Source organism: Camelus bactrianus, chromosome 15 (genome assembly GCF_048773025.1).
Source record: "Camelus bactrianus isolate YW-2024 breed Bactrian camel chromosome 15, ASM4877302v1, whole genome shotgun sequence".
NCBI classification, from domain to species: Eukaryota; Metazoa; Chordata; class Mammalia; order Artiodactyla; family Camelidae; genus Camelus; species Camelus bactrianus.
In genome coordinates, this window is record NC_133553.1 from 67,277,193 (window position 1) to 67,297,902 (window position 20,710).

General features: G+C 51.3%; 1 pseudogene; it reads right to left on the reverse strand.

Annotated features, from left to right (window-relative positions):
• Positions 1–613: 613 nt before the first annotated feature.
• The window catches only part of LOC141573374 (NUT family member 2G-like), a 34,892-nt pseudogene continuing 14,795 nt past the window's right edge, over positions 614–20,710 (reverse strand).

Consider the following 20,710-nt stretch of genomic DNA (forward strand, 5'->3'; position numbering starts at 1 on the left):
CTAGATGCTGTGGTTGATGGGTGGAACTTGATGGAGAAAGGATATTTGCTGTAGTTTGAGAGCATCTTCCACAAGATACTAATCAGTTACGAGGGAGGTGATGGTGACTTTGCCGTGGACACCAAGATGATCAAGGTGACACTTCACAGAAGTGGGAAGAGTAGACAGCACGTGCACTGAGCACAGCTTTGTCCCGGTTGAGGAGCCGTGGCCTGAGCCTGTCGTGAGGGAACATCAGACCTCATTCTCTCTACCTCAAGGGCACGAGAGACAGGGAGAGGACAAGGAATTGTTTCAGACTGGAGGAGGCTAAGAAGACAACTGCATGCAATGTGTGATCCTGGACAGAATCGTGGGCCAGAAACGGAACGAGGTAGTATTGGGAAAGCTGGCAGTCTTTGAATGGGATCTGTGCACTGGTTGCTAATGTTGTGTTGATATTAATTTCTTGGTTAAAAGTGTTGTAAAGTGTTTATGGAGACAGTCTTTGGGGGATAATACACTGTAATATGTAGGAGTATTTGCAGCTGCGTCGTCTAAGTGATTCTGAAACAGACTGATGATGTAGTGATTATAGATAAAGTATGATGGAGAAAATCCGTGAGGACGCCGGTTAACACCCATGTCTCTGCCCTGAGCGCCCGGCGACGCCCCCGGGCCACGGGAGCCAATCCGCGCGCGTGCGCTGCCCGGTCTCGGCCGGCGCCCTCCTTGGCCGCTCTGATCCCCCCGCCCGCCCAACGGTCACTTCGTCAGGCAGGCAGGCGGCAGTCGGTTGGAGCGGCTGGCATCTCTGCGGGTCTCCCGAGCGACGCCGCCCCTGCTCCCTGCCGCCAGCGGCGGCGGCTGCAGCGGCGGCGGCGCGGCCCGGCCCCTCCGGGAGGCGAGGCGGGAGCAGAGCGGCGGCCGCGGAGCTTCGTGCCCAGCGCGGCGGCGGCGGCGGCGGCGGCGGGCGCGGGCCCCGAGGCGGTCCGCGGGCAGGTGTTCGACGGGAGGCCGCGCTCCAGCAGCCCGCTGCCTCGGCGAGGGCTCCCGCGGCGTGGTGTGGTGAGTGTCCGCGCCCCGCGTGCCGCCCGCCCGCGCGGACCCCCGCCCGGCCTCGGCGAACGCAGCTGCGGCGTGGGCCCCGCGACCCCGACCCCGAGCCCGGCCCCGACCCCAGGCTCGCTGCCCCGCCGTCCGCGCGCCGGGGGTTCTCGGCCGGGGCCGGGCCGCTCGGGCTGGGGCGTTGCTTGCCGCGCTTCCCGGGCCGGCCCTCGCTGGGCGCCGGGAGTGGCGCGAGGGTGGGGGTGGAGGCCGGGATCCCGGCACCCAGAGACCCCCAGGACGGGAACGGGGCCCCCACCCCCCGGTGCTGGTCTCGCGGCCTTCCCTTGACAGCCGATTGTGAAGCCGCGAAGTCCTTCAGGTGCTCGGGGTGGCGGCCATGGTCTGCAAAGCGGTTGGAGCGGCGTGCGTGCACAACCCCGAAATCATCATCTTGTTTGCCCCCCCTCGCCTGTGTTTAACGCGGCCGGCTTTGGTTCAACACCTTCCGTGGTGCCAGGGATTCTCTCCTGCGCAGCCTTTCTAAACACCATGAGCGGCACCAGTGTTGGCGAGGAATGTGTCAATCTTGAAGTTTTTAAACGGATTTTGGGATGGTACTGTTGGTGTTTCAGGAAAGTTAAGTCAGCATCGCTGTCTTGATTTCTTAAGGAGTCATTTGGAGTTGGACCTAATTTGACTTTTTTTCCCCTCCTTTACCCTGTGTGAGCTCTCGTAGTAGCATAAAGGCATCCAGACGTTTTAGCACAATGACTGTGGACTTTCCCTGTTACTGCTTTAGTGCTCAGTGTGCATGCAGCCCTGATGCAGTTCTTGCAGAACCACGTGCCGGCTCCCTCTCTGGCTCCAGTTCCCTCAGAAGCTCTGGTGGAATGGGGGTGATGGTGGTGGTGTTGTTTTATTAGAATGAACTACACGTTGTATTTTGTGCTGACTTACACCTAAACCTTCATGTGAGTGTGTCTTTCGTGTTGAATGAAGGAAGCAGACTATTTCTGAACATTTCGTGTCAGGTACTCTACTAGGTACTGTTATCTCATGTCACCTGAACAGCCACCTTGCAGAAAGGTAAAGGCAGTGCTCTCCTTCTCTCTCAGATGAGAAAGTATTTAAAGGTGAAGCCAGTTCCTGAGGTCGTACAACTAAAGAGTCAGACTTGAGATTGTAGACTGAGATCCTGTTTCCGTTGCCAGAGCCCTTTTCATTACTCCGTGTTTTCTTTAATTAGTGTTATTAATAATAATTTTGGAATTTTAGCATATTTTACTCTTACAAGTGCTCACTAGGGATCAGTACTGAGGACTGTAGAGGGCACAGTGCAGCTGGAAGATAAGCTGTTGGATTTGCTGACTTTCAGCTCACCTAAAAACAAAACAAGACAAAACAAAACAAAACAAAACAGTTTTAGCCAAAATTTCGTTGTGCTCACATTCCTGACGGTGCAGTATTTGGTCCTGTTAAGGTGTCTGTGATCACGGCAGGCTAGTCAGAACGACCGTTTAGTCAACGCTTTCTGTTACTTTTTGTTTGTTTGTTTCTAAGCGTATATTAATTAGTCCTGTTAGCCACACTGCAGGGCTGGTTGCTTTCAGTAAGTGGAAATTGGAGACGACACAGCGAGTTTAATTTGCCCACAGATACCCAACTAGGAAGTGATAGAGCATCTCTGTCTGGTTCCTGATGATATTCAACCAAAGATCAGAGTTGAGAAAATACATGCTTTCAATAGTCAAAAATATCTATTGTCTGCTTTCTGTGTGATTTGCTTTTTTAGCCTTTTACGAAAACCTTTCATGCAAGGTCATTCACTTAGAATTCATCGAGCACCAGTTCCCTGCAAGGACTCAAGAGGCACCTGCCCTTCATTAGCTCCTGCTCCAGACAGTGGGGTGCAGTTGGGTGGGAGCACAGAAGGCCTGTGGGGAGTGCTGTGGGGGCAGAAGGCCGGGGTGGCGAGGTCTGGCTTCACAAATCTTGGCTCTGGGTGTGGATGTATGACTGGGAGTTTGCCTTGAGAAGCGCACTCCAGGTAGAGCAGAATGCACATGCCAAGGCACAGAGGTCTGAGCAGGGCACATCCAGTCAGGAAAACCAGGAGTTGTCTGGGAAGGGAGGGTGTGGGTGCGTGCCTTGGGGAGAAGGCTGGAGGGGAGGCAGCTGGGATGGGCGAGGCCGAGTTCTGAAGGCCTTTGTTTTCTAAGGAGCTGGGACTTGAGATGGTAGGGGAAAATCACTGACAGATGCCCCTTTTCTGCTGGTTCCTCATCAAATTTTGTGTTTCCCTCGTCTCTCTTTTACTTTCTACCCGCTGTACTTGTTCTCTCTTCTTTCTGCTTACTTAGGGGTACTCAGTGGGTGTGATTGTTACCCTGTCTCCAGGGGCATTTTGAGATGTATGTGAGTTTTGTTTTGCGTTTTGTTGTTCCATTGATTGGAGGTGTTACTGGCCTTCGGTGTGTATGTGGTGGAGGTGGACGTGCCCAATGACCTGCACGCAGCGCACAGGCAGCACAGTTGGTCCCTGCAGCGGAGGAGTGTCCTGTTAAGATGCCAGTGGTGTTTCCCTCCAGCCCATCCCCGAGAAGGGCTGGGCCCTGGGCAGGTCCTGCCTTCCTGGGAGAGTCATCTTCTCCATGAACTTCCTTCTTACTCTGGGCTCTAGCAGTCCGCCCACCCCTCCCTGGAACTTTGCTGGGTTTTGGTGCCACCTGTTTGAAAGGCAGGGCCAGCAGCAGTATAAATCCTCTACAGATGCTCCAGACCAGATTCCTGGCTGTGCTGGCTTAACTGTTAATGTAACTTTAACAAAGAAGTCTCTTGTATGGTTTTTGGAGCTCAAAGATGTGAGGAGACCATCTTACGTGAGCAACAGAAAATCCAGAGTTTCTGAACAGTTTTGAGTGCAAGTAAAATGCAAACAGAATTCTTTTTGGTATCAGTAACATCACTAATAATGTGCTCCTGGTGGTGACTGTAGTTGATGTCATTCTGATGAATTTGACTTGTATGTTCTCAATTCTCAAGCATTAATAAAAGATTCTTATGCAAAGCATCCAAGTTGAGTTTTCTGGGAACTATGTATAGTTTATTCCTCATCTTGCTCTCAGTAATGTACCTACTAGGTAGAAAACAACCATTTGCCCAACAAACATCTCCAGCTACCCCACCCTGCGTCCAGCCTGCTCTGCCCGCCAACCTCCTTGACCCTGAGATGGTCTTTCTTCCTTTTTGCTTCTCTTTTCTCTTTCGCTTCTTGGGGCTCCTGTACATTTGAAAGACAACAGGATAGATGTTCTCCAGGGTCCCTCTCAGATGCTCAGTCTTTCAGCACACTCTGGGCTCTGAACCCATCTGTGGCTGGTAGAAGCTGGGGATGGGATGTAGGGGTGAGGTCTGCATGGACTTCATCGTGACCAGCTGGCTAACATTAGTTGCAAGCTTGCCTTAGGTGCTGTGGTTTCAAAGTCATTTCCATTCTCACCTTTGAGGTATAAATTTTTTTTTTCACTTTAGAGATAAAGAAACCAGGTCTCATGTAACTTTTCTAGGGTTCTTAGCCAGTAAACATACAGCAGAACTGAGATTTGTCTAGACCTCAAAACGTGTAAATTTTTCCCCCTTGAACTACTATAGACTTTCCTCTGTCACAGCGAGTTACCGGGAAATGTCCTTCCTCCAGCCTGGCTTCCTGAATGTGTTGGCAACAAACTATAAAACGATGATTGTCATGACTAACTTGGGCCTGTTGTGGAGATGGGAGAGGGAGGAACCAGAAACTTGGAAGGGGTGAGGGAGGTAGGGTCAAAGCCGCTTCATTTTCATCAGAAGAGTGTTTATCAGTGTTGATCCTTCTCGCTCCTACGTACCTCCACCTGTTTCTTGATTTTCATTCATTTAGTAATATTATTGAGTGTGTACCTGACCTATGTGCTAAGCAGGAGGATGAAACTGGTTTCTACACTTTGGTGTTTACAATCTAACAGGAAAGCAATCACATGTACTGAATATGACAAGGCGCAGAGTGCTATCTTTTATACCCATAAAAAGTGGAGCAAAGGTTCGCAGAGTAGTCTGGGAGGGTTTCCGGAGGAAGTGCTGTTTAAGCTGGGACCTGGAGAATGACTTGGAGCTAGCTGAGTGAAAGGTGGGGAAGGGTGCTAAAGCGTTTCAGGCACGACTTGTAGAAAATGGGCTGTAGAAATTGGGGAGTTTGTGATTAATATCCAGGGATATTTCTCATGGTGTTGCAGGGACAGGAAGAGCAGTTAAAGCTTCAGGTTCGGATGTAACCAGGAACTGAAAGCGAGACCAAGGCAGCTACTCCCTTTCCTCTTTACACTTACAAAATCTTCCTGCATCCTGCATCTCTGCACAGCTGGGTTTTTGGGTTTTTTTCAACTTTTTTCACTTTTACCACATCCCTGTGCACTTGGCATAAGAGAGCTGACCCTAGCTTCCCAGAGGTTGTGTCTTCAGAGCACTCTGAGTCCTGGGGGAGGGAATCTGATCCAGGTTGGGCTAATGTCCACCACTGGATCCAGGGCACCTGAGGCCCAGGTGGAATCATTTGATGAGGCTGGACCTCTCTAAGGTGGCACAGTGAGGTGGCGGTGGTCATGAGATGTCTCCCGCTGACCTCTGACTAACCAGGTTAGTTCTTGGTGCTGCTTCCCTGCTCTTCTTGTGCTGGGCCGAGGCCTGTTTTGGGGGCCTGGGGGGAGGAAAAGAGGGGAGGGCAAAATAGGCAGAGCAGGGGATTCGGCTTGGTTTTAGGGCTCTTCTGCCTTCCTGTCTCTGGTAGTATGTGCGTGGCAGCCAATCTGAGCGGCATTCTTCATAACTTACTTAATATTTGATACATATGTAACATGTGAGTTATGCAGTAAACACTGAAAAACCCACTGACTGACGGCAGAACAGATTATCTGAGGCCCATGTTCTGATCCGTGGCTGGGAGTCTGTACAGTAGAGTGGGTAAGAGTGTGGGCTCTGAACACCTGTATGTGACCTGAGTCTGTTTTTCTGTCCTGTAGAGAAGGGGTAGTGATACCCACCTCAGTGTTGGGAGGATTGGATGAAACACATAGGTGAGCGCTGAGCCCTTAGCCTTGGGTTAACGCTCTAGTTGTTACTCCTTGGCAGTGAATGGGCCTGGTGGGGCCGGGGTCCTCCCTCCCCTCAGTCTCTTGGACACCGTCCTGCATCGCAAAGCAGAGTCTGCAGAAGTGAGACTGTTAGACTTGGGTCACATAGGTGTGTGGTCTAGGGCAGCCCCTCCTCCCGGTGAGATTTAACAGTCAGAGCATCTTCTCTGCCAGGCCCTGGTTCAGTTCGGACCCTCCCTGAGGGATGCTGCAGGTCCTGTTGGAGACAGACTGATAACGAAGTAGATTACTGTGTCACTCTGTGAAAACACTGATAGGAGGTCATTCTGGACAAAGCCGCTAACTCCACCTGGGCTTCCCAGTTTCTGATTAATCCAGCAAGTGGTGTCTGTCTGCAGTGGTACGCAGACTAGCTGTTCAGCTACTTCAGTGAACAAAACACCAGGTCCCCAGGCTGCTCGTGGTCGGTGGATGCCTGGCTTGGAGAGAGGATTAAAAAGGCTTGGTCAGGCCTTGGCTTTAGGTTCCTTCTAAAGAGTTTTCTTTTATTTTCTCTTTTTTTTATGGCACTTATCACAAACACAGGTCTAAGATACTTTTTTTTTCAGAGTTTTTTGATAAATCATTTAATTTTAAATTATCCTCCCCATTTTTATGCCTTTGGAAAACTGAAAAATGTGGTTTATGCACAAATCTGTTTTTAAAGTGGGTAGTTCTTTTTATTGTTATTAAATGAAGATAAACCACCTCTGAGCAGTTCCTGGAGTTAGCAGATACTTTTCTTTTTTCTTACATGCGCCCCCTAAAATAATTCTTGAGATTTTGAAACCATAACATGATTGTCCCCTCTGTTTAAGAATTGCATAGTCTGTTGTAAGACATAAAGCTATGGTTGACAAATAAAAAGTCGATGGCACATCCTAACCCCGAAAATTAAATTTCTTTTTCAGCCAGTCAGAACTTCTATACAAATTCAGACTTTGTAGTGTGCAGTTAGCGCTGGCACTGATGGATTTGTGTCTCCAAGCCCAGGTCCTCCCAGAGCCTCCTGCCTGGGTGCTGGGGGGTTGCTGGTGGTGGAGTCAAGGCAGACTCTGAGAACTGCCTTTGAGGCGGACTGGAGGGGCCGGGCACAGGGAGGGAGCATGAGACTGCCACTGCTCCTGACTGTCAGGGTCCCACATCTTGCAGTTTGGACTTTATTAGTTCGGGTTAACAAGCTCTCTTCAGATGCTCATCCCTCTCTTTATACCATCCTGATTTTTTAAAAATTGACCAAACAGCAAGCAAAAGGCGGCTGTCCCTTGTTCTCTACTTTTTATTTTTAAACAACTGTATCAACATAGTAGGAAATTCATAAAATTTAAATGTTCAGCTCACTGCAAATTTACAGAGTTGTGCAGTCATCACCACAGTCCAGTTTTAGAACATTTTCATCATATAAGAAAGTTTTTTCATCTGGTGTTTACTTCAATTACAATATTTTGAGATTCATCCATGTTACTGTCAGGACAAGTAGTTCTGTTGCTTTTTGTTTTCAAATACTAATTAATTGGATGGCTGCACTAGATTATAGACAGAATGTCTCCAGTTTTTGTCTGTTGTGAATGATTCTACAATGAATATTCATCTCTAAGTTCTGATGTGGACATACGTTTTGACTTTTCTTGGGTACACATGGGTAGAGTTGCTGTGGGGGAGTGATGTGTGCGTGTTATGGGGGTGGGGGATGGTAAATGAATTTATTTTAAACCAGTATAAGACTACAGGTTAACTTATTCAACTGATTTGAACACCCTGTGCGCTGGCCACCGTGCGGGCACTGGAGCAGCGTGGAGACCAGACCCGGTCCCAGCGCTTGCAGACGTTTACTCTCAGAGGGTAGGTGGACTGTCCTGCACACATGATGCTTCAGCTACTGGTAGGTGCTGTGAAGAAAACCAAAACAATTAAAAGGGTAGAGAGTGTAAGGGGAGGGCATGGTTTGTTTTTTCCTGTAATAAATTAAGATGTTTTAAATGCTGTATATCTAACAAATCTTTCAGCCATCTTAAATGTATAGAAGTAGTGTAAGGACAATACAAAGAAGGTTCTCCCCTGCATCATTTGAGAGTGAATCGCTGGTACAGTGCCCCGGCCCCCCAGAGCACCGCACACGGCCCTCCTGTGTACCCGTCACACAGCCGTGCCCGTCGGGCCGTGAGCGCCAGCCCAGGACGGTTCCCTGCTCTTCAGACCCTGCGTGGCGGGTGCGTGTTGCAGTTACCTGCTGTCTCCTTGACCCCCTTCAGGACAGAGCAGTTCCTCACACTCCTTTGGCTTTAGTGCCTTGACACTTCGGCAGATTGGTGTGTTTTTAATTTTTTAACAAACCATCAGACCACTTTCCAGAGTGCCACTTTGCCCTCTGTCAGCAGGTGTCAGGTGTTTGAGTTCTTCACCTCCTTCCCAGCCCCTCTTTTTGATTCTGTCCCGTCTGGAGAGGGTGTGAGTGGTACTGCACATTGAGCCATTCCGCGTGTTTTGTATTTCGCTGATGTCTTCAAGCATCCTTTCAGGACAGCTCTGACCCCTTACCATTCAAGTGATGATAAAGGTGATATTCTTTAGGAGTGTTGTAAATCCTTTCTTTAGTCCTAAGTGAGCTGGAAAGAAAAGACATTCCTGAGTCTGTGTCCACTCTGACTTAACTGCTAGAAAGAGCCCTTTACAGAAATTAGTCATAAGAAGGTTAAAGTTTTATAGAAACTTCAGGAGTGCTTCTGGTTACCCCAGCAGGCGGGATGTAGCATTCAAGAGTTGGTAAATGTTCCTCTCACATCCTAGAATTTAATACTTACCTATTCTAATGTAAATTGGTGAATATTTTGGCCTTCCGTGGTTTCTGGCTTGAGCAGGAAAGCCTCTAGTGTCTCCCTGCTAAGTAAGATGCTGGCATTGAGCTGAGGTGTATTTTATTTATGGAAGTAGCCAGCACTTGCCATTTTGCTTGTTTTCACATAAATGAGTGAATTTTGTCAAGTGTGTTTTTTGCCTCCATGAAGATGATCGTTAATGAGAGGTTAACACTCTGTTCAGAGTTATTAGCATGAGGATCGTGTTAATGGTTTCCATCTACTGAACCTCCTTTGCAGTCTGGGAGTAAACCAGACTTGGTGTTTGGTATTTGTTGTATTGTCTGTTGTAATGTGCAGTTGGGTTCTGTTTGCTAGAAGCTGAATATTTTGTGCTGCTCTTCATGAGTGGTATCATGTCTGTTTTGTGTGTGTGTGCGCAGGCTGTCTGGTTCGGGGTTATTGTTACACTGGCGTCATGAAGTGCATTTGGAAGCTCTTCTATTCTGTGAGGTAGCATTGGGACGACCTCATCGTGCGGTGGAGAGTGTCCCCGTGTGACCACTGGCTGTGCTGGTCTGTGTTTCTTGGCCCGCCCTCCAGGTGGTTCCCCACAGCCCCCATGGGACTGCTGTTTCTTCAGCGCTTCTTGTCCGTTAAGCACCTTCATGTATATCCCCCTCCTGTGATGCTCCTGAAGCAGTGTCGTGCTTAGCACTCCCTGGTTTGAATTTTATGTACGTGGAGTCACTGTGTGTGTTCTTCAGGTAGCTTTGTTCACTCATCATGTGTCTGAGTATAGTTAATCATTTTCACTACTTTCATGTATAAATATACCACAGTTTATTCATTCTACTATTAGTGGACTTTTGGGTTGTTTCTTGTTATTCCAGTGTTTCTGAGAAAAACCTGGTACATCTCTCCTGATACAGGAGAGTTTCCCCAGTGACGCATCCCCAGGGGTGCAGTTGCTGGGTGGGAGGGCACATGCGTGTTCACTAGGTGATGCCACAATTTTTTCATAAGTAGTTCTTCCAGTAAAGTTTTATGCTGTTCCTCTTGTATATCTTTTGTTAAATCGATTCCTTGCTACCTTATGTTTGTTGTGGTTACTGTAATTTCTGTCTGCACTGGTTTTGAGAAAGGCCTTTGACTTTTACCAGTTGATTTTATGATATCCTGCAACCTTGCTAAAGTCTTATTGCAATAACTTGTGCTGAAATTCTTTTACAACAAGCATATCATTTGAAAATCATGACAATTTGGTTTATTTTCATTACTTAGACTGTTTTTTCCCTGTCTTAAGAGCAGTGGTGAGAGTGGGCATTGCTGATGTTTAAAGTGAAGCTTTCACTGTTTGTTTGTAAAGCAGTCTGAGCGTGAATTTTATTTGTCTGATTTTGATGGGAACACGTTAAGTTACTGATTCAAAAATTCTTTAACAAATGTTTACATGACTTTTCATTATCTGTGTCTTTAATTTTTTCTTGATAATTTTTATTTTTCTAGGAATTTATTTTACTTGTTTTTACATTTATTGGACTGCTGTATTTTTTACTACATCTAATTCGATTTTCACGTATTGAAACAGATGTAAAAGATACCTGTTTAAAAAAGAAATCAATAATGTGATTATTGTGCAAGTTGTAGACTAGAACATTGTGAGAACCTTAGAAATGTCATCAAATCCCCTTGTAGAGGTGACCGCGATCCTCAGTTTTGTGATAATTGCTCTTCTCTGTGTCTCTTTTTTGTTTTACTTCAAAAATTTAAAGAAAATTTTATTATTTTTTAACTTTTGACTTTAAGTGAAGTATAATATGTATGCAGAATAGTACAGATATCAAGCTTACAGCCTGATAACTATTCACAAACTAAACACACCATGCAACTAACCAGTGCCCGGATCAGCAAAGTCCAGCGTGTTACAAACTCTCAGCTGGACATGATGCCCCCGCACAGAAATCCCACAAGTCCCACAGCGGCATCCATTGTCATTCCCCTTTCACACACCTTTAACAGGCGCCCATGAACTTACTCTCAGCCCATTCCCCACGTGTCCTTGGGATTAATAGGGAGCTGCCTCCTCCACTTCACCCACTGCAGGAATCCCAGGAGACTAGAGGAGGCTCCCTGTACGACAGGGCAGAGAGGCAGGACGTCCTGTCCCTCAGGCCTAGGCTCTTCCTCTCTGGTCTGGCTGCTTCAGGAAAGCAGAGAGAAGCTCCCCAAAGACCAGGGCTGTCTCGAGGCTCCATTCTAGAGAACTGCTTAGTGTCCTGAGGTCTGAAAGGCACGAAGACAGCTCTCCATCCCTAGTTTTTTCCAGGATGCATATGATGATGGGATGTCCCACAGGCCTGTGGCCAAGCAGACTTGAGTGAAAAGGATGATGTGGGGGTTCCTGGGGACAGTGAGAGCTGGGGGCTCCCAGAGCATCTGAGGACCCCGTGTCAATGCAGAGGAAGATCTAGTTGGCCCCCTGTGGATCCATAGCTCCTGGGACCTCCTCATCCTCCCTCTCAGGAGCCCTCTCTGTAGAGCAGTGCAGACACGAATAAGACTACACTGGTATTAGAACATTTCCAAACAAAACTTATTTTTATTCCCATTTTACATGTATCACCGCAAGGTGCTACTCCCCCCCCCCCCCACAGCTGACCAGATCCACATCACCAGCCCTCTAACTGCCACCACCCCACCCCACCCCATCCCACCCTGGCCCTGATGGTCCCGCCCTCCCTCCCTGCCCCGCACATCAGCCAGGATCAGCACTGGATGAGGAAGAGCCCCTGAACTCCCCTGAGGGCCGCCTGGGGGGCTGGCACTGGAGGCTTGTTAGTTGTTGCAGTGCCTCTTCCTCCTCCTCCTCACACTCCCTGCGACAAATGGGTCACACCTCCTCTTGTTTGGTTGTGAGGGGCGCACCAGCTCCGGAGACAAGGCTGGCCTCCCAGAGATGCTGAGGTCGGGCGTGGGCTGGGGCAGCTTGTCATCAGACCCCTGGCCTCCACACAGATCCCGCTTCCTGGACTCGGCAGCTGGTGCAGGAGCTGAGCTAAGGCTGATTCTATGAGGGGAGGGGGCTTGGGGGGCCCCCCGAACTCCAGGGCAGAGAAATCTCAAGGGCCCTGGGGCAGAGCTGTGGGACTTCCCTCCCCAGGGCATCAGGCAGTACTGAGTGGCCAAGATGAAGTCCAGGCTGGGGACCTCCTCCTTCTCCTCACTGGACCCATCCTCTGGCCCTGGCCCTGCGTCCTCCCTAAGAGGAGAGGTCTCTCTGAGATTTGAGGTGTCCGTGGGTCCCAGGCTCGGTGGAGTGTGCCTTTGACCCTGGGGAGGAGAGAGGGGCTGTCCAGCCTCAGATAGAGGGAAACCCTCATGATCTGGAGAGAGAATCCAGTGTTTTGATGTGTTCAGGCCACTCTCTGTTCCGTTGCACCTTGGAAGTTCCTCAGACTCCATCTCTGGTGGGCTGTCTTCCTCGCTGACCCCTAGCTGGGGGCCTTCATCATGCCTCTGGGCATCTTGTGTAACATCAGACTGACGAGGACTTGAGTCCAGTTGGGGTGCACGGTGAGTGGTGGGTGCCTGCACACCCAACTCCTCCTTCAGGGCCAGGAGTCGTTTCTGCACCAGCTGATAGGAGGGAGGTGGTCGGTGACTGGCCCCGCACACACAGGTGAGGGGAGTAGGAGGGCTGGGCCGTGGGATGATGGCAGTGAGGGGCTGTAGGGGGGACTGTCTCCAGGACTCCAAAGAACGCACACTAGCGCTCCTGCTGTCCTCCTGGGCGTGTTCCCAGCTGTGTGTCCTTCCTTTCTCTCCGGGCCCCCATCCTCTCCTTACTATGGTCCTGCATTGCCCCAGTCCCTAGTGGGCCCTCCACAATGCCAGGCCTTCCAGGTAGGGGAGGGTTGAGTAGAGCGCTGTGGGCCTCCTGTTCTGGAGTCCCATCCCTTCCCTGGCTGACCTGGGTCCTGCCTCCCTTGGTTCCCTCGGTGTCCTTTGCCTTCCCTCTTGTACCTGGAATCCCTCCCTCCCTTGTCTCCCTGAGTGTCCCTCCCTCCTCTGGCTCACCTCTTCAAGAGAGAGTCCTTCCTCCTCTTCTAACTCCTCAGCCAGTGCCAAGGGATCCAGCTGTGGTTCTGGGGAAAGCAAAGCTGCCAGGAATTGAGGGTGAATGACGGCCTCCACCTAAGATGGAAGGATAAGGCTGTGAGCATCCTTGGGCAGGAGTAACCTGTGAGCCACGAATACCTGGAGAAATAGTGAACAGGAGAGACCCACCCTGTTCTCCTCCACAAGGTGGCGTGTTTTAAACCACTGTGGCAGTCAGCTACACACAGAGACACTCACACACACACACACAGACACACACACAGACACAGAGCTCAGGGATAGAGCTTAAGTCCCAAAGGCCTGGGCAGAACCCCAATCCTGGGTGCAGAGAGTGCCAGTCCCTGGAATCTTGCAGCCCCAAGGCTGCAGGCCCAGCCCACCTTCGTGACGAAGTCTTCCTGGGAACACAGCTGGTCCACGTAGCTCAGGAGACCCGGGTCCGGGTAGGTCCCGTCCTCTGGGCATTCTGCATCTGTCTCCTCAGTGGCCAAGTGGACAGGCCCCAGCAGCTCCTCCAAGATGTCCTCATATTCTTTGACAGCCTCAAGGGGAATCTCCTTGGGTGCCTTGGTCTCCCGGGGCCGCTGGGATGTGTGTGGCAGAGGGCGGGCGGGTTTGGCCCTGGGGCCGGCCTTCCTGGGCACACAGGCTAAGGCAGAGCGGGAGGAGGGAAGGAGGGTGAGGGGCTCCCGCTTCCAGCTCCTGAGCACGGGGGGGGGGGGGGGGGGCTTGTCGGGCAGCGCAGTGTTTGGGGGACGTTGAAGTCGGTGTGGGTGGGGTCAGGACCACCAGCACTGTCACCCACAGTGATGGGGAGTGAGGAGGGAGAGGTGAGTGGGAGCAGCTAAGAGAATCACATGTGAGCAAGTGTGCAACCTCCAGTTTTTTCAGAGGTGTCCCCATCCTTTGCACTTCTGAGGAAGACTTTCTGGCTGGCCCTCAGACAGGGAGGTGGGAGAGGAGCTCAACAGCAGACCAGGTCAATACCCCATAGTGACAAAGGGCAGCCGAGACCCCCTCTGGGTGGCTGTTCAGGTGGAAAGACCAATGCCCCCCTTGAGGGAAGAGGGCTGACGTGGGGACAGTGGCCATCCCTAGGTCCCTGTTACCTTTGCGTTGAGCTCCAGTGGGCACGTGGGTACCTAGCTGTGGGCCCACTTTTGGGGCTGGGGGCCCCCGAGGTTCCGGCTTTGGTGGGGCTGGAGGAGGCAGGCCCTGCACCCCCTTCATGGACTGCAATTGCTGAAGTTGCGTCTCCTCCTCTGCCTCAAATTCCTTGAACCTGAGGGGTTAGTGTGGCCCAGGCCATGCTGAGAAAAAGTCCTGGGCCCTGGAGCCCACCCAGGGTGCAGAGGTAGAGGGATCACGAGACGCTCTGCTGGGGGCGGTCATGGCCCTGTGAGGTGGTGTCCCCAGCAGGGAGCTGCTCTTGGGGCAAATACCAGATCTGGGGACACCCCTGCCTCCCCAGCACTGCAGGCCGTTCAACAGCGTAGACCCAGGTTGCTGAATTGAACCAGGCCTGCGTGGAAGGCCCAAAGGGGACCATCCACTTGCCCCCTGCCCATGCCCAGAAACACAGGAAGGGCTGACAGCCAGAGGCCAGATCAAGCACGTGTTCCCCACGGGGGTCCTTGTCCGGATCCAGGATCCTGGGCTGAGGCTGAGAGTCCTGGAATACAAGCCTGGAGACAGGGCCCAGGACAGGTTGTAGGATGTGGACCCTAAGGTCAGTGGAGAGGCTTTCCTTTTCCTTTCCTCTGAGAAATGCTGGTTTGTTTTCAGTTTTTCAAATAAAGGGTTTGCCCAAAGAAGTCTCATGAAGAGCCAGAGACCCTTGGGGTAAAAGACACTCTGGCTTCCGCAGCCTCTCCAGGAGGGAACCAGGTTACCAAGTCAGGCCACACTTCGGGAGGAGAGAGGGTCCGAAATGCCATGTGAGTGGCCGCCAGGCCCCCAGCATTAAGGAGGCAGCAGGCTGGCGGGTGGAACACGTTTCCCTGCACAGCCACGAGGGCTGGAGTTTGACCCCACTGGGCTCACAGTTTTCCCCCCTCCACCCCAAGTGAGCCCTTCATCAAGGCAAAGAAGGCCACTTCAGGGGAGGGCAGAGCCCTGGGCAGAGGACAAATAGACCCAAGCTGTCAAGGTGCAGGAGAGGCTTCTGGAGTGTAGTCTGGCCTCTGGGCTGCGGGGACCCTGTGCTCGGGGAGCTGCCTCCTCCCTCCTCCTCTGTGACCACAGCCAGATCCTGCTCTGGGGTGTCACCCTCACCCGCTGCAGCCCTTGGGCCCAGGACATGGACTCACTTTGCCGCCATCGCGTAATACATCATTCGGTCAGAGTCGCTTGTGCGCTCCCATTCCTGCTCGGCCCGCCGCAGTCCCTCCTCCAGCGTCATGGTGGGCTTGAGTCGGGCCAGGGATCGAAGCACTGGGCTGTGAACCGTCAGGGTCAGCCTCAGTGAACAGCCCAGTCCCCACCAGCCTGACCCCCCGCCCCCGGCATCATGGACCACACGTCCCCCATCACAGCATGTCTGAGCATTAGCAGGGGCAGAGGCAGGTGTCTGGGAGACAAAGACAGGCCTTCCTGGCTACTGTTGTCGCCCCCTCCCACTCACTGCAGGGAGACCATCCACTCCCACACCATAGCTGGGACACTGTGCCTCGGGGAGCTCTTTTCCTCTTCACGACTGACTTTTCATAATACAGATCCCTGTCATCACTGAGGCCTGGCCTGTGCCAGGGAACCTGATGTCTCTTCACAGATGAGCCCAAGGGGGCTCCTGCCCAGTCCTCTGAATCACCTGTAATTGTCCCCGTGTCAGGCTCACAGCTCTAGTAGGAGACAGTCCCTGCCCTCAGGAGAGCTCTGCCATCTCCCTGTTTCAGCGAGAATTCTCCAGAACAGTGAGGACCAGGCACACACACAGCTCTCCCCTGGGCCCTGTAGGTCCTCCCTCCCTGCAGTGGCATCCCCTGGCCATCCCACACTCAAGTCCTGTGTTGAGAGGAGACAGCAGCACAGGAGAGGGGGGCACCCCATCCGTGGCTCCTCACCTTCCCCCGGCACCCTCTCTGACTGCAAGTCTTCAGTAAATATTCCCAAGATAATAATGGAAGGAAAGTCAGCTGGACTCATCAAGGGTGTTGGGCTCAGTTGAGAGAAGGCACTGAAAGGATGTCATGGACTGGAAGTGTGAGTGTATGATGGACAGTGCCATGTCATAGCATGGACATCACCCTCAGACCTTCCTTCTAGGATCCCTAGAAACCTAACCTGCAGGTGCACCCCAAGGTCCTCCACGTGAAACTCCAGATGAGCGCACGTGCCCCCCGAGAACTCACTCACATGAGGAAGCAGGAAAGAGCTTCTGCATCAGGGCTCTGGGGAAGGTGCCTCCGGGCCAGGCTCTTGAAGCGCTGCCAACGTCGGTAGTTCTTGTAGACGCTCTTGCGGTTACAGGAGTCAACCTGCGGGGGCTGAGACTGGGAGGTGGCCAGACTCCCCTCCCTGGAAGTGCCAGGTGGCCGTGGCCCAGCGTTGATGGGGGGAATGCTGGGGGCCCGCTGGGCAGCTGGTGGTGGAGCTAGAGGGGGAAGGCCTGGGGCCCAGCCTCCCATGGCAGCCTGAGTTACCCCAACAGCTGGGGTCGCCAATGAGGGTGCTAAGGATAGGGGAGCAGGGCAAGTAGCACTCCCACTGAGGGCCCCTGGAGCACCCCAGGTGACAGTTCCTGGTGTAAGAACGAAGCTCTGCATCTGGAGGGGCTCTGCTGGCCTCCCTTCTGACCTTAGTTGGACGGTGATGTTGCAAGGCCCAGTGGCCATGGGGACCTGGCCACCAGTAGCCACCAAAGGTGTCATGGGGAAAGCTGGCAGCAACAGGGTGGTTCCAGGAGGGAACGATGGGGTCAATGAGGGTGGCAGGTGCTGCTCCCAGGGTGGCCAGTGTTCGGGGCCAGGAGCAGGTGGTGGAAAGGGAAGTGCCGTGACTGGAGTCAGGGAGGCACCAGTGCTCATAAGCACATCCGTTCCCAGCAGTGGAGATGCTGTTGAGACAAAGGAAAGGGGTGAGTGGAGGAGGAGAATGGGCAACCAGGACTGGGGCTTTCCGGGGAATCCTGGAGTGTCAGTGTCAACAGGTGAAGGACATTTGGACAGGGGAGACTGTGCCATGTGCAGGTGTCTTGGACTAGTTTTCATGCTCTGACCTCTAGCTGGGAATTACTCCAGTAGGGAGCTTGCTCCCATTCACCCAGGCCCCGACCCCTGCGTGCCGAGAAGAAACAGCCTGAGCAAGCACTGTCTCGCAGGGCCTCCGCAAGGAACCCCCTTGCACCCGACTCTCACAGGCTGTCCCCCAAGTCCTGGAGGTGGGTGGACGCCTGCTCCTTTGCAGGCTCACTAGCAGGTAGAGAGCTTCTGCAAGGGAAGTTGAGGGCAGCCAAATGGCCTTTGTGAACCAGGCAGTGTCTAAAATATTAAGGCCCCACCTCCTCCTTACTCCTCCTTTTCCTGATGCTCAGTATAAATCCTCTTTCTTTCGTGGCCTGACACAACAAAACAAAAATGCTGGAAACATCTCTCTCCACAGAACCCTGATACAAATCCGTAATACACTGGCCCAGCGTGCACGTGACCTCAGGGCCACCCGCAGCAGACACTTAACACGGGCCGGGTTTTGCCACCCCATCCCCAGTGCCCAAAGTCACTGCCATCACTCAGGAGTTCTGCTCCCGGAACAAGGGTCTGAGAAGCAGTCACATGTGTGATTTCCATCCTTTCACAGCCAGTGATGGCCACAGAAGAGTACAGAAGTCCAGGGAATGGTCATGTTACATTGGTCATGGGCCTACGTAGTGTCTGTGGTCCGTCCTCTTCCAGTTCCCAGTCATTCAAATTGAAGGCAGACTAAGAAAGAGGCGTGAGCCAGGTCCCATCACTGATGATGTTGTCTGCAACACATCCCTGTTCAGGAGCACAAGGCACTCACCCCAGTGCACCTAATTAATCAGAACATGTGCCACAGGGCGTGTAGTAACAACACAGAAGATTGTCCTCCTGCTTCTGGGCTACACTCCTTCCCCCCTTTAAAAAGGAATCAGCCTTCATAGACGTTCCAGCAGAACCACCCGCACTCCTCGTCTCTTCCCTGTCCATGAAATGCTGGCGTGAAACATGAACAAACTCCTCGTGTCACAGGCAGGCCTGACGGTCCTGCCTGAGATGCTGGACAAGTATCACAAGTGTCTGCAGAACTGCGTTTCCACAAAAGGAAGAACAATTCAGAACCACTGGGGACCTCAAGCCCTGTCTTGGTTGAAGCTGAGAGGTTGCCCATCCCCTGCTGAATCCAAGGCAACAGTTACCTGAACTGAGGAGCGAGCTCTGGGCTGGAAGGAGGGGAGCAGTTCTGGGCTGTGGCAGTTAGAGTACCTTCCTGACTAGCTCTTGGAGAAAGTTCATAGCAGATGTGGCCACAGACCACCCCGCCCCACCCCTCGGTGAATAGTTTTCTGGCTGAGCCCTTCTCTCCCCGTGCCCTGTTAGATACAGGATGCCCCGGTTCAGATCCCTTAGAAGGAAATCGTGGGGCAAGCTTCAGGTGCCTGAGGAACAAGGCACAGGGCTAGGCTCTCCCCGTGACCCTCCCTGTGCCACCAGCTCAGACCTCCTAACCCTACACACAGGCTTCAAAGTGGCTTGTCTCCCTTCTACAAAGCCCCACCCTGCCTGCTGCTGTCCTTTCTCCACACCCAGGGCAATTCCCCTGAGCCTCCTTGATCCTCCTTCAGTGAGCCCTCCTCCCCTTGCGATCTCTGGTTTCCACCATGTCCCCAGGCTCCCAGGGGAGATGTCCTTGGGCGTCCAGGGCTCCCTCCTTCTTCCACTTTAGTCCACCTGTGTGCCCACAATGAAGGATCGCGTGACCCCAAGGATTTGAGGGATGGCAGAGTGTTTGAGACCATATCCCCAGCATTCAGGCTTACCTCTTTGTAAAGCCATTCCCAAATGTAAAGCCACTTGTAAAGTGTGGGCACAGACCAGCGCTGCCTGGTAGCCTCAATGAGAGAAATCCAGACGAAGACCCAGAGAGTGAGTTAACTGCTCCAGCAGATGCTCAGAATTCAAGCAAAGGCAGGTGAAGTTTGAATTTCAACAGTAGAATGTGAGGCTCAGGACATTCTGTAGTGGGGGAGGGGCAGAGGGCAGGTGGTCCTGGGTGGGTGTGGGGAGACGTTCCATGCAGGGCTCTGACAGGAAGGCAAGAACCAGAACTTCCTTCCACAGGGCAGAGTGGCAGCACACCTGGTGTGTGTCTGTGTAGGCAATTTATTTGATTTTATTAATTTTGTTTAATTGAAGTACAGTGAGGTTACAACAGTTTGTAATTTTCTGGTGTACAGCACAGTGCTTCAGTCATACATGAATATATGTATATTCGTATTTGTATTCCTTTTCACCATAATATTTGTATTCTTTTTCACATAACCTGCTACAAGACACCGAATACAGTTCCCTGTGCTATACAGTGTAACCTTATGTATCTACTTTATATATACCACTCAGTATTTTCAAGTCTTAGACTCACAAGCTATCCCTTCCCACTGCCTTCTGCCCTGGTAACCGTAAGTTTATTTAGTATGTCTGTGAGTCTGTTTGGTTTGTAAATAAGTTCATTTTTCCTTTTTTTTTTTTTTGATTCCACATATAAGTGATAGTGTATGGTATTTTTGTTTCTCTTTCTGGGTTACTTTACTTAGAATGACATTCTCCAGGGCCACCCTTGGTGCTGCAAATGGCATTATTTTATTTCTTATGGCTGAGTAGTATTCCAGTTTGTAAATACACCACAACTTCTTTATGCAGTCATCTGTCGATGGACATGTAGGCTGTTTCCATGTTTTGGCTCTTGTGAATAGTGCTGCTGTGAGCACTGGGGTGCAGGTGTGTTCTCGAATTAGAGTTCCCTCTGGACATATGCCCAGGAGTGGGGTTGCTGGACCATATGGTAAATCTTTATTTAGCCTTTTGAGGAATCTCCATACTGTTTTTGGTAATGGCTGCAGCAAGCTACATTCCCCACAACAGTGTAGGAGAGTTCCCTTTTCTCCACAGCCTCTCCAGCATTGATAGTTTCTGGAATTCTGAATGACAACCATTATGACTGGTGTCAGGGGATACCTCAGTGTAGTTTTGATTTGCGTTTCTCTGGTAATTAGTGACATTGAGCGTTTTTTCATGTGACTATTGGCCAATTCTATTTTTTCATTGGAGAGTTGCTTGTTTAGTTCTGCCCATTTTTAGATTGGGTTATTTTGTTTTTTTCTTATTAAGTTGTAGGAGGTGTTTATATATTCTAGAAATTAATCCCTTGTTAGTCTCATATTTTTCAAGTATTTTCTTCCATTATCTAAGTTGTCATATTGTTTTGCTTATGGTTTCCTTTGCTGTGCAAAAGCTTGTAAGTTTAATTAGGTCCCTTTTGTTTATTTTTGCTTTTATTTCTGTTGCTTGGGTTGAGTCCCCTAGGAGGACATTGCTGAGATGTATGTCCAATACTATTTTGCCCAAGAGGTTTACAGTGTCTTGTTTT